At 45.9% G+C, this 11,563-nt stretch overlaps 1 pseudogene; it reads left to right on the plus strand.

Moving 5' to 3' along the window:
- Positions 1–9,014: 9,014 nt before the first annotated feature.
- On the plus strand, positions 9,015–9,912 carry LOC123461502 (annotated as a pseudogene).
- Positions 9,913–11,563: the final 1,651 nt, after the last annotated feature.

Consider the following 11,563-nt stretch of genomic DNA (forward strand, 5'->3'; position numbering starts at 1 on the left):
TAAAACAAAAATCAAGCCAAAACAAAACAACCTGTAGAGTTCTGTGGCAAACACACCCATTCTATATGTGTTTTTGTACCCCCACCCCGTGTGTGTGTGTGTGTGTGTGTGTGTGTGTGTGTGTGTGTGTGTGTGTTTGAGGCAGGGTTTCATGTAGCTAACACTGGCCTTAAACTTCAGATCCTCTCGCCTCTACCTTCCAAGTGCTGGCATTACAGGCATGCTCTACCATCCTAGATTCCAGGTGGTATTCATGAGATAATTCCTACCTGCCTGACCCTGTCCTTGGTATTTTGGGAACCAAAACACGGAGGAGAAGGAACCCACAGACACCAGCTACTCAGAATAAGCAGCTGCATTTCCACGCCAGCCCTATGCAGGGATTTCCCTAGATGCAGTCAGCCACCAGACACCACAAGCGCCATGCAGCTTACCTTCGGGTGGCTCTCTGGTCACTGATGCTCAGAACAGGGGGATCACCTGAGAGACAATAAACTGGGCTGTGGCATGGAGTCCAGCATTGTGGAGGATCACTTGAGAAGTGGGATAAGATTACTTGGCCACAGAGGAAATACCATGTCAGAATGACAGAACCCGAAAAAGAAGCTGCTTCGTGAGCTTGTGAAGTCAGGTCAGGATAAAGATGAGGATGTGGTGGAGATGATGAAAGTGGATGGAGGTTGCTCACCCAAAGCCCTTGGAAGATGAAGCATCCTCTTTTTCTTCCTCCTCCTTTCCTCTGATTTAGTAACTTTCTTCTTTAAAAATATTTTTATCTGGGGACTGGGGAGATGGCTTAGTGGTTAAGCGCTTGCCTGTGAAGTGTAAGGACCTCGGTTAGAGGCTCAAGTCCCCAGGACCCACGTAAGCCAGATACACAAGATGGCACATACATCTGGAGTTTGTTTGCAGTGGCTGGAGGACCCGGTGCACCCATGCTCTATCTATCTGCCTCTTTCTCTCTCTGTCTCTCAAATAAATAAATTAAAAATATATATTTGCTGGGTGTGATGTCACACACCTTTAATCCCAGCACTCACTAGGTAGAGGTAGGAGGATCGCTGAGAGTTCAAGGCCACCCTGAAACTACATAGTGAATTTCAGGTCAGCCTGGGCTAGAGTGAAACCCTACTTCAAAAAAATATATATATCCCTTAAGTAAAATGGAATAGTATTTGCATATCATCCACACACATCCTTCCATAGACTTTAAATCTTCTCTAGATGAACTATAACACTTAATACACTGTAAATGGTATGTAAATAATTGTACTGTTTAGGGAACAATGACATGGAAAAAAGTCTACACATGTGTTCAGTTTCAGACACATATTTTCCCCCAAATATTCCAAATGACGGTGGTATACGCAAACTAAAGATGACTGTATCTATTTATGTGTGTATCTTTTTAAATTTCAAATATTTATTTACTTGCAAGCGGGAGAGGGAGAGAGATTGAGAATGGGCATGCCAGGGCCTCTAGCCACTGCAAATGAACTCCAGATGCATGTACCACCTTGAGCAACTGGCTTTATGTGGGTACGAGGGAATTGAATCCCGGTCATTAGACTTTGCAGGCAAATGCCTTAACTGCTGTGCCATCTCTCCAGCCCCATATTTCAAATATTTAAAAATTATTTTTATGGATTTTGGTTATTTATTTTGGCTTCTTAAGGTAGGGTCTTGCTCTAGCCCAGAGTGACCTGGAATTCACTATATAGTCTCAGGGTGGCCTAGAACTCATGGCAATCCTCCTTCCTCTGCCTCCCGAGTGCTGGGATTATAGGTGTGCACCACCACGCCCAGCTATTTTTATTTTTTCCAAGGTAGGATTTTGCTCTAGGCCAGGCTGACCTGGAATTCACTATGTAGTCTCAGGATGGCCTCAAACTCATGGTGATCCCCCTACCTCTGCCTCCCCAGTGCTGGGATTAAAGATGTGTGCCACAATGCCCAGCTTTGACTAATTTTTTTTATTGTTGGGGTGTATACATATGTGAATATAAGCGAGCTTGGAGGTCAGAGGACAACTTTCAGGCGTCGATCCTTGCCTCCTACCTAGTTTGAGGCAGGGTCTCTCTTTAAAAAATTTTTTTTTTAAGTCTGAGGAATCAAACCTGGGTCCTGAGTCTTTGCAGGCAAGCACCTTAACTGCTGAGCTATCTCTCCAGTCCTTAAGATGATGATGATGATGATTAATTTGAGGCAGGGTCTCTTATTTTCAGGCTAGCTGCTCCACAAGCTTCCAGGGGCCTCTCCTGTCTCTGAGACCACAGACGCCCGCCTCAGCATCTAGCTCTATATGGGTTCTGGGGATCCAAACTCAGGTGATCATGCTTGGAGGGCAAAGGGTTTATCCACTTTTCTAGCCCCTATAATTTTAGGTGGTTCTTTTTTTTTTGAAGGATAGGATACATTCAACATGCTATCTCTCGACAAATCCCTAAGTACTACTCAAAAACCAGGCTGGAGAGATGGCTTAGTGGTTAAGCACTTGCCTGTGAAGCCTAAGGACCCCGGTTTGAGGCTCAATTCCCCAGGACCCATGTTAGCCAGATGCACAGGGGGGCACATGCATCTGAAGTTCGTTTGCAGTGGCTGAAGGCCCTGGCACGCCCATTCTCTCTCTCTCTCTCTCTCTCTGCCTTTCTCTCTCTGTCACTGTCAAATAAATAAATAAAAATAAAAACAAAAAAAATTTAATAAAAAAAACCTTGCAGAGAAGAAAATGTTATTTTCCAATTCATTTTGCAAATGTAATGAAAAATTTCAACATACTGAATCTATCAATTAATGGAAGTTGACATGACATTCCATTTTGAAGGCATTTAATGTAAAATTTATTCCCAGGCTGGAAGGATAGCTTAGCAGCTTAGCAGTTAAGATGCTTGTCTGCAAAGGCCAAGGACCCAGATTTGACTCTCCAGGTCCCACATAAGCCAGATGCACAAGGTGATGCAAGCATGCAAGTTTGCATATGTGCCCAAGGTGGTGCACGTGTCTGGAGTTCCAGTACAGTGGCTGGAGGCCCTGGTGTACCAATTCTCTCTGTCTCTCTCTCTCTCTCTATCTCACTCACGCTCTCACATTAAAAAAAAAAAAAAAAAAAAAGCCAGTCTGTTGGACTTGCTTCCAAAAAAAATCTATTTCCTTTAATTATGCCGTTTTCTTTTTATGTTTTGGAGCAATTTTTCCCCCTAGAGCTCAGATTTAATCTTTCAAAGGTAGTAGTCCATCTATGAACTGGTTCTGCTTGGGCAACTAATATTTTGGCCTGGTGGGTGAGCCACCCAGGACCTTTGGGAGGAATGACAATGTAACATTTGGGTTTGGGGTGTAGGGCGGGGTACGTGCTAGGGCATAATAAAGGCAGATGGTTTCAGAAAACCATCGGCCATTTTGCCAGGCACTAGTGAATGTCATACTCTTCTCCAGCTGTGGTTATGGGGATAAAAATCTTTCTTTAAAAAAAATATTTTAGGCCAGGCATGGTGGCGCACGCCTTTAATCCCAGCACTTGGGAGGCAGAGGTAGGAGGATTGCTGTGAGTTCGAGGCCACCCTGAGACTACAGAGTTAATTCCAGGTCAGCCTCGGCTAGAGTGAGACCCTACCTCGAAAAACAAAACAACAACAACAAAAAAAATTAGGCCAGGCATGCTGGCCTGGGCTAGAATGAGACCCTACCTTGAGAAAAAAAAAAAAAAATTACCTTGTGTGGTGGCACATGCCTTTAATCCTAGCAATTGGGAGGCAGAGGTAGGAGGATTGCCATGAATTTGAGGCCACCTGGAGACTACAGAAGTGAATTCCAGGTCAGCCTGAACTAAAGCAAGACCCTACTTCGAAAAACAAAACAAACCAACAACAGCAACGGAATTTCACAGGGGTATAAACAAAAGACTTAGGAGCTGACTATAACAGAGCCTCCGCTCTTGGCCTAGATAATGCACATCTGGCCTTGCTACGACCTCATGCCCCGCCCTGTGTGTCTCATTCTCTCCTCATGGAACCCCATCTTGTTGGAATTAATTACCTGCTTCTGAAATTTATACAGAAACCTACTCATGGCTTGTGAACACTGCAGAGAGGCCCAGTCTCGCCCCTCCCCAGCCTTGGATTTCCCTTCCTGCCTGCCCTGTCACCTGTCCTGGGCTTTTGTTCCACACCGGTCCTGCAGCCACATCGCGCCTTTGCTGCTCCCTGGGCCAGCCTGAGTGGCTTTCCTCAGATCAATTCATCAAGGTCCCGCACATGATCCAGCTTTTTTTTTTTTTTTTTTGGGGGGGGGGGTTTTCGAGGTAGGGTCTCTGGTCCAGGCTGACCTGGAATTAACTCTGTCATCTCAGGGTGGCCTTGAACTCATAGAGATCCTCCTACCTCTGCCTCCTGAGTGCTGGGATTAAAGGTGTGCGCCACCACGCCCGGCTAATCCAGCTTTTAAAAATATGTGCACTGGGGTATATTCATGTGCATGTGGGCACACACACACGTGTGTGTGTGTGTGTGTGTGTGTGTGTGTGTATGTATGTAGGGCAAAGGTTGATCTGGGGCATCGTTCTCAATTGCTCTTCACCTTATTTTTGGAGACAGTGTCTTTCACTGAACCCGGAGCTCAGTGATCCTGCTACACTAGCTTGCCAGTAAGCCCAGGGCAATCCTATCTTCAGTGTCCTGGTGCTGCAAATACTGGGGTGTGCTGCCTCACCTGACTTCAACCAGGGTGCTGGGCATCTGAACTCAGGCCCTGATGCTTTCACAGCGAGCGCTGTACTCAGTGAGCAATCCTGCCAGCCTATGTAAGAGGCCCCGTTTCTTTCTTCTTTTTTTTCTCAATGTTTATTAACATTTTCCATGATTATAAAAAATATCCCATGTAATACTCTCCCTCCCTCCCCCACCTTTCTTATTTTTATGTTTTTTTTCTTCTTCCTTTTTTGGTTTTTCAAGGTAGGGTCTTGCTGTAGCCCAGGCTGACCTCGAAGTCACTTGGTAGTCTCAGGGAGGCCTTGCACTCACAGCGATCTTCCTACCTCTGCTTCCCAAGTGTTGGGATTAAAGGTGTGCGCCACCATGCAGGGCTGGTTTTATTTATTTATTTTTTTGAAGTAGGGGCTCTCTCTAGCCCAGGCTGACCTGGGTCTCAGGCTGGCCTCAAACTCACAGTGATCCTCCTACTTCTGCCTCTGAGTGCTGGGATTAAAGGTGTGTGCAACCACACCCAGGTCTTAATTTTTTTTTTTTTTTTTTTTTTTTTAGAGAGAATTGGCATGCTAGGGCCTCTAGCCACTGCACTCAAACTCCAGATATGTGTGCCACCTTGTGCCCCTGTGCAATATTGTGAGCATGCGTCACCTCGTGCGTTTGCCTTATGTAGATTCTGGGGAGTTGAACCTAGGTCCTTAGGCTTCTCAGACAAGTGCCTTAAGTGCTAACTCCTCTCTCCAGCCCGAGAGGACTTTTTCTTTTCCTTTTTTGGTTTTATGAGGTAGGGTCTCACTCTACCCCAGGGTGACCTGGAATTCACTACGTAGTCTCAGGGTGGCCTTGAACTCATGGCGATCCTCCTACCTCTGCCTCCTGAGTGCTGGGATTAAAGGCCTGTGCCACCACAGGCACACGCCAAGCCGGGCCAGCCTGGGCTAGAGTGAGACCCTACCTCAAAAAAATAAAAATAAAAAATAAAAATAAAAATAAATAAATATGTGTGCCATCACGCCTGGCTCTGAGAAGACTTTTTATTTAAAAAAAAACAACCTTTTTTTATTTATTAGAAACAGAGAGAGGGAGAGAAACAATGAGAATGGGCAAGCCAGGGCCTCTAGCCACTGCAAATGAACTCCAGATGCATGGACCACCATGTGCATCTACCTTATGTGGGACATAGAGAATCGAACCTGGGTCCTTATGCTTTGCGGGCATGTGCCTTAACCACTAAGCCATCTCTCCAGCCCCCGTGAAGATTTTTTAAAAATATTTTTAAAGATTTAATTTTTATTTATTTATTATTAGAGATGGGGGAAAGAAAAGGCACATCATGGCCTCTAGCCACTGCAAACGAACTCCAGACACATGTGCCACCAGATCCATCTGGCTTACATGGAACCTGGAGAATCAAACCTGGGTCCTTAGGCTTTGCAGGTAAGTGCCTTAACTGCTAAGCCATTTCTCCAGCCCACCCCCCACCCAGAGAAGACTTTTTAAGATGACTAATTAGTAGCTGGCACTGTAGTTCAAGTGGCTTTGCTTGGCTTGCATGAAGCCCTGGGTTCAACCCCAGCATTACAGACCCATTAGCCTCACCTTTGGGTCAAACAGTAAGGAGCCAGGATTCCAAGGGTCTTCCTTACTAAAGATTTTCTCGGGCTGGAGAGATGAATCAGTCGTTAAAGGCACTTACTTGCAAAGCCTGATGACCTGGGTTCAAGTCTCCAGTATCTACATAAAGCCAGATGCACAAAGTGGCACATGTGTCTGCAGTTTGTTTGTAGTGTAGAAAGGTCTTGGAGTGTCCATCCTCTCTCTCTCGCCCCACTGTCTCCTTGAAAATAAATAAATTTGTTTTTTGTTTTTATTGAAGTACAGTTGCCCAGGCTGACCTGGCACTCACTCTGTGTCCCAGGCTGGCCTTGAACTCACAGTGATCCTCACCTCTGCCTCCCCAGTGCTGGCATTAAAGGCTTGTGCCACTACATCTGGCTCCACTGTAAAGTATTTTTGAGCATATGTCTAAATATATGTATCTATTTATGCATAAATTATACACTTGCCTAACAAAGCATGAAACAAAGCAAAAACTGGGACTTTTACCAATATAACAATAAAAGGAACATAATAAAGAGGTCTTATTTGGCCTTTGTGGTGGTTTGATTCAGGTGTCTCACATAAACTTAGGTGTTCTAAGTGCTAGGAGCCCACTGATGGCAATTTGGAATTACAGCCTCCTGGAGGCAGTGTACTGTTGGGGCAGGCTTATGGGTGCTTTGCCAGTGTTTGGCACACTCTCATGTTGCTGTTGTCCATCTGATGTTGGCCAGGAGGTGATGTCCACCCTCTACTCATGCCATCATTTTCCCCTGCCATCTTGGAGCTTCCATTCTAGTCTATAAGCCAAAATAAACCCCTTTTTCCCACAAGCTGCTCTTGGCTGGGTGTTTTCTGCCAGCAATGTGAACCTGACTGCAAGAGCCTTAATGCCATCATCCTTGTAGAAACTTCTGTGCCACGAACACAAAGTAAGGGAAAAAGTGAACTTGCAGGCTAAAGTACAAAGAAGAAAGAAGCAGAGGTCCAAGGAAACCAGCTCATGTGCCCATGGGGGCTGTAGGAGCAGAAATAAGGGACACTGGAGGCGTGGGGTGCTGGTACAAGTTGTTGGACTGTAGGCTGTTGTTGATAATATGTCTCGATGCATCTGGAACTTCTATCATCATTGGACCACCTCTGAGAGACCTGCCTTGCTTACCACCAAACAGTCCCTGTTGGTCCTTTACCCTGACCTGAGGCATTCCAGACTAGGTCTGTTCATGGTTGTGGCCAAGCATAACACAATCAAATTATCTCTGCCTTACACACTGTGGAGATTTCAGGACTGGCCTTGTGCCTGAGGGCCTCTCATGTCTCCATGTGTCCAGCAACAGCTCAGAACTGTCCTCCACACTTCTCAGGCACACAGAGGATGGGCGTCTGAACCGTTGGCACTCTGTGTATATGGAAGGGGCTGTGTGCAGAGCTGTGCACGGGGTGGGGGCCGCAAATACTGGATGAATTAGTGAGTGTCAGGAAAGCTCTAGGGGGGCAGCATCAGAATTCTCGCCCCAACCCAACCGTCAGGAATTGTCACCTGTAGGTTATCAGGTCACTGACTAGTCTAGTCACCTGCCTAAGGTCACATGGCTGGAGTTGGGATTCAATCCCAGGCTTGGCCAACTTTAGAATCCACCTCTGTGCAGCTGGGCCACAGTCTCCCCTTGTCAACTTGGGGTCATCAGCACAGCTTGAAGGCCACTGTTGGAGTGGAGCTGGATGAGAGTGTACACAGCCGCAGACATGATGCCAAGGGCTTCCAGTGGGCACTGCATCCTCCATCTCAGGTTGAAAGTCTGGGGCACCAGAACATAATGCCCCTCACCCTCACACAGTAGCGCCCTCTGTACTGCCCTCCTTCTCTTGCTTTCTTTGTTTATTTTTTACTTTTAACTTTTTTTTTATTTTTTGAGGTAGGGTCTCACTCTGGCTCAGGCTGACCTGGAATTCACTATGTAGTCTCAGGGTGGCTTTGAACTCACTGCAATCCTCCTACCTCTGCCTCCTGAGTGCTGGGATTAAAGGCGTGTGCCACCACCCCTGGCCTCCTTCTCTTGCTTTCTATCTCTTCCTTGTTCCACTCCCCACTCCTGATGTCCCTCTCAAATAAACTATGTGCACATGCAGGACCCTGGAGGGGCCAGGCTAGCATCCATGTGTGGGAAAGGAGCTGTGTTTGGGGTTAGAACGGTGTGCTTTATATGCCTAGTCCCTTCTCCTAGGTCTTGGCAGGCATTACCAGTTAAGCTTAGCATGCTTTGTCAGAAGGCTGGAGTTCTCAACATGGTACCTCAGACGACTATTAATATTTGGTTGGGCCAGGAGTGGTGGTGCACGTCTTTAATCCCAGCACTCGGGAGGCAGAGGTAGGAAGATCGCTGTGATTTTGAGGCCAGCTGAGACTACATAGTGAATTCCAGGCCAACCTGGGCTACAGTGAGATCTTATCTCAAAAAAAGATAAAGAAAAAAAAAAAGAAAGAAAACTTGGCCACGGTCCGGCTTCTCCGCACACATACGTCCCAGTCGGTGGCGCCCGGGAGCCGCCTGCCTGCCCGATGCTTCCGCCGGGGTTGCGGGTTGCGGCGGGCCGGGCTGGACGCTTAGTGCCCGGGCTCAGGCTCCCGTGAAGCACCCGCGGGGGTGGCGGCGGCCTCGGCCCGGCGGAGACCGGGCGGCTTGAGGACGAGGCGGCGCCGCGGGGAGGAGGATGGGGGCTAACCAGTTAGTGGTGCATGAATACACCTCATCCATTGGAATTGGAGTTTTTCATTCAGGAATTGAAGTGTATGGCAGAGAATTTGCTTATGGTGGCCATCCTTATCCCTTTTCTGGAATATTCGAAATTTCCCCAGGAAATGCTTCTGAACTAGGAGAAACATTTAAATTTAAAGAAGCTGTTGTTTTAAAGAGCACTGACTTTCTAGAAGATGATATTGAAAAACTTGTAGAAGAATTGGGGAAAGAATATAAAGGCAATGCTTATCATTTGATGCATCAAAACTGCAATCACTTATCTTTCTTTCTCTCTCTCTTTTTTTTTTTTGTTTTTCGAGGTAGGGTCTCACTCTGGCTCAGGCTGACCTGGAATTCACTATGTAGTCTCAGGGTGGCCTCGAACTCACGGCGATCCTCCTACCTCTGCCTCCCAAGCGCTGGGATTAAAGGCGTGCGCCACCACGCCCGGCTGCAATCACTTTTCTTCAGCATTATCAGAGATTCTTTGTGGGAAAGAGATTCCTCGCTGGATTAATGGACTGGCCTACTTCAGCTCCTGTATACCCTTTCTACAGAGCTGCCTGCCGAAGGAGTGGCTCACCCCCGCTGCCCTGCATCTAGCGTCAGCCACGAGCTCCAGGATGGACTGGAAGAGGCAGAGGATGCCACTGCTTCCGCAGCCATGGCAAGCGCCCGCAGCAGGCTCCAGACCTGGGCGCCACACGAAACTCTAAGCATCTCCAAAGCCACACCTTCAGAACTGTTTTGCCAATTGAGTTATCACTAGGGAAAAGCAAACAGTAAGCATCCTTTGGAGATTTTGTATGCAAAGATGGCTCTCCCCCAAATCCCAGTTTTTCAGCTCAGGATTATATTTGTAATCAAAAAAAAGAAAAAGAAAATTACTTGGCGCAGGAGGGAGAATTTGTACCAAGCTGCCCTCTGTTTTGTTTTATTTTTACCCAGTTGTCAATTTAGATTTACTTCTGTTTTATACGTGCTCTGTTAAGTTATGTTTACAGTATCATGTATTGCGGTTTACAAATCTTGCGTGGACTTCTGCCACCATGAAAGAAATCTTCATCTTCAAAAATTAGGAAGGTGGGCTGGAGAGATGGCTTAGCGGTTAAGCGCTTGCCTGTGATGCCTAAGGACCCCGGTTCGAGGCTCGGTTCCCCAGGTCCCACGTTAGCCAGATGCACAAGGGGGCGCACGCGTCTGGAGTTCGTTCGCAGAGGCTGGAAGCCCTGGCGCGCCCATTCTCTCTCTCTCCTTCTATCTGTCTTTCTCTCTGTGTCTGTCGCTCTCAAATAAATAAATAAATTAATTAATTAAAAAAATTAGGCAGGTAATCTTTTGTACACGTCCTGACGGTGCCAGAGCTATGGCAAATCATAGGTGCATAAAAAGGTACTCACGCAGTTAGTTACCATCACCTGCTTAGCCGTCTTTTAGATTTGTATTTGGTTTTGGTTTTGTTGATATTTGACACCCGATATAGACAACCAAGCTGGCCTGGCGTGAAGGAGCACACACAGCGCAGAACGTTTGGGAGCCGGCCAGGGCCTCCGCACCCTCCCTTTCTGAGTAGCGCAGCTCCCAGCGGGCCCCTGGGACAGTTTCATCCCAGTTACCCGTCCACCTCAGCAGGGTGGGGTTCTTGTATCTGTCTGGCTTTGACGCCTCCAATTGTATAAAAGATTTTTGTTGTTGTTGAGGATATTCTTGTAACTGACAAGTGGTTTTGCACATGCGTTGTGGGCGGGGCTTCATCTTTATTTTAATACGTAATTTCCTCCTGCGCAGGAGTTTTGGGTGAGGCAGGAATATCTTAAGTGGTAGCCTTCTGACTTAACAGTACAAGTTGATACTGAACTACTTTTTAACTGTTTGGGCTACCTTTTGTACTGGACCTCGAGTCTAAAGAAACACACCCCAAACAAGTAATACTTTGATATTTTATACTTTTTATATACCATATCAGAAAGTTTGTTGGAATTTATTAGTTTATAATGAGAATAGTTTCACCTCATGATAGAAAGTCTATTCTCATTGACCTCATTTTGGAAAATCATATTTTTGTGCGTCTTAAAATCCATCTCTTTAAGTTCTTTCAAATGTATGTCTCTTACTAACATACTCTAAGAATGAACATTACCACAGATAAATCCTCATTAGCAAGGAAGCTGTCTGCTAGCGTCTACCCCCAGACTGACCATTGGATGTAAGAAACAAGTCATTACATGTCACAATCAATGTTCTGCCTTAAGAATGAATGTCCTATGTCATATTAAATACAGTATATAAATGATCCAAGGCAGCGACTTCATATATATATATATATAAAATTTTAAAGTCATTTACATTTATTTAAACTTTTAGATTGGGTTATTTACTATTTATCTATGTAAAGATACATATCTTTCAGTAAACTACATTTTTAACTTTTCCATTAAAAAAATGAAAAATTGGTTGGCATTGGGAAGTGAGCTGAAACTTTTCTTCCAGGGACAGAGTCTCACTGGGGTCACCAGCAAGAAT

This window comes from Jaculus jaculus, chromosome 6 (assembly GCF_020740685.1).
Source record: "Jaculus jaculus isolate mJacJac1 chromosome 6, mJacJac1.mat.Y.cur, whole genome shotgun sequence".
Classification (NCBI taxonomy): domain Eukaryota; kingdom Metazoa; phylum Chordata; class Mammalia; order Rodentia; family Dipodidae; genus Jaculus; species Jaculus jaculus.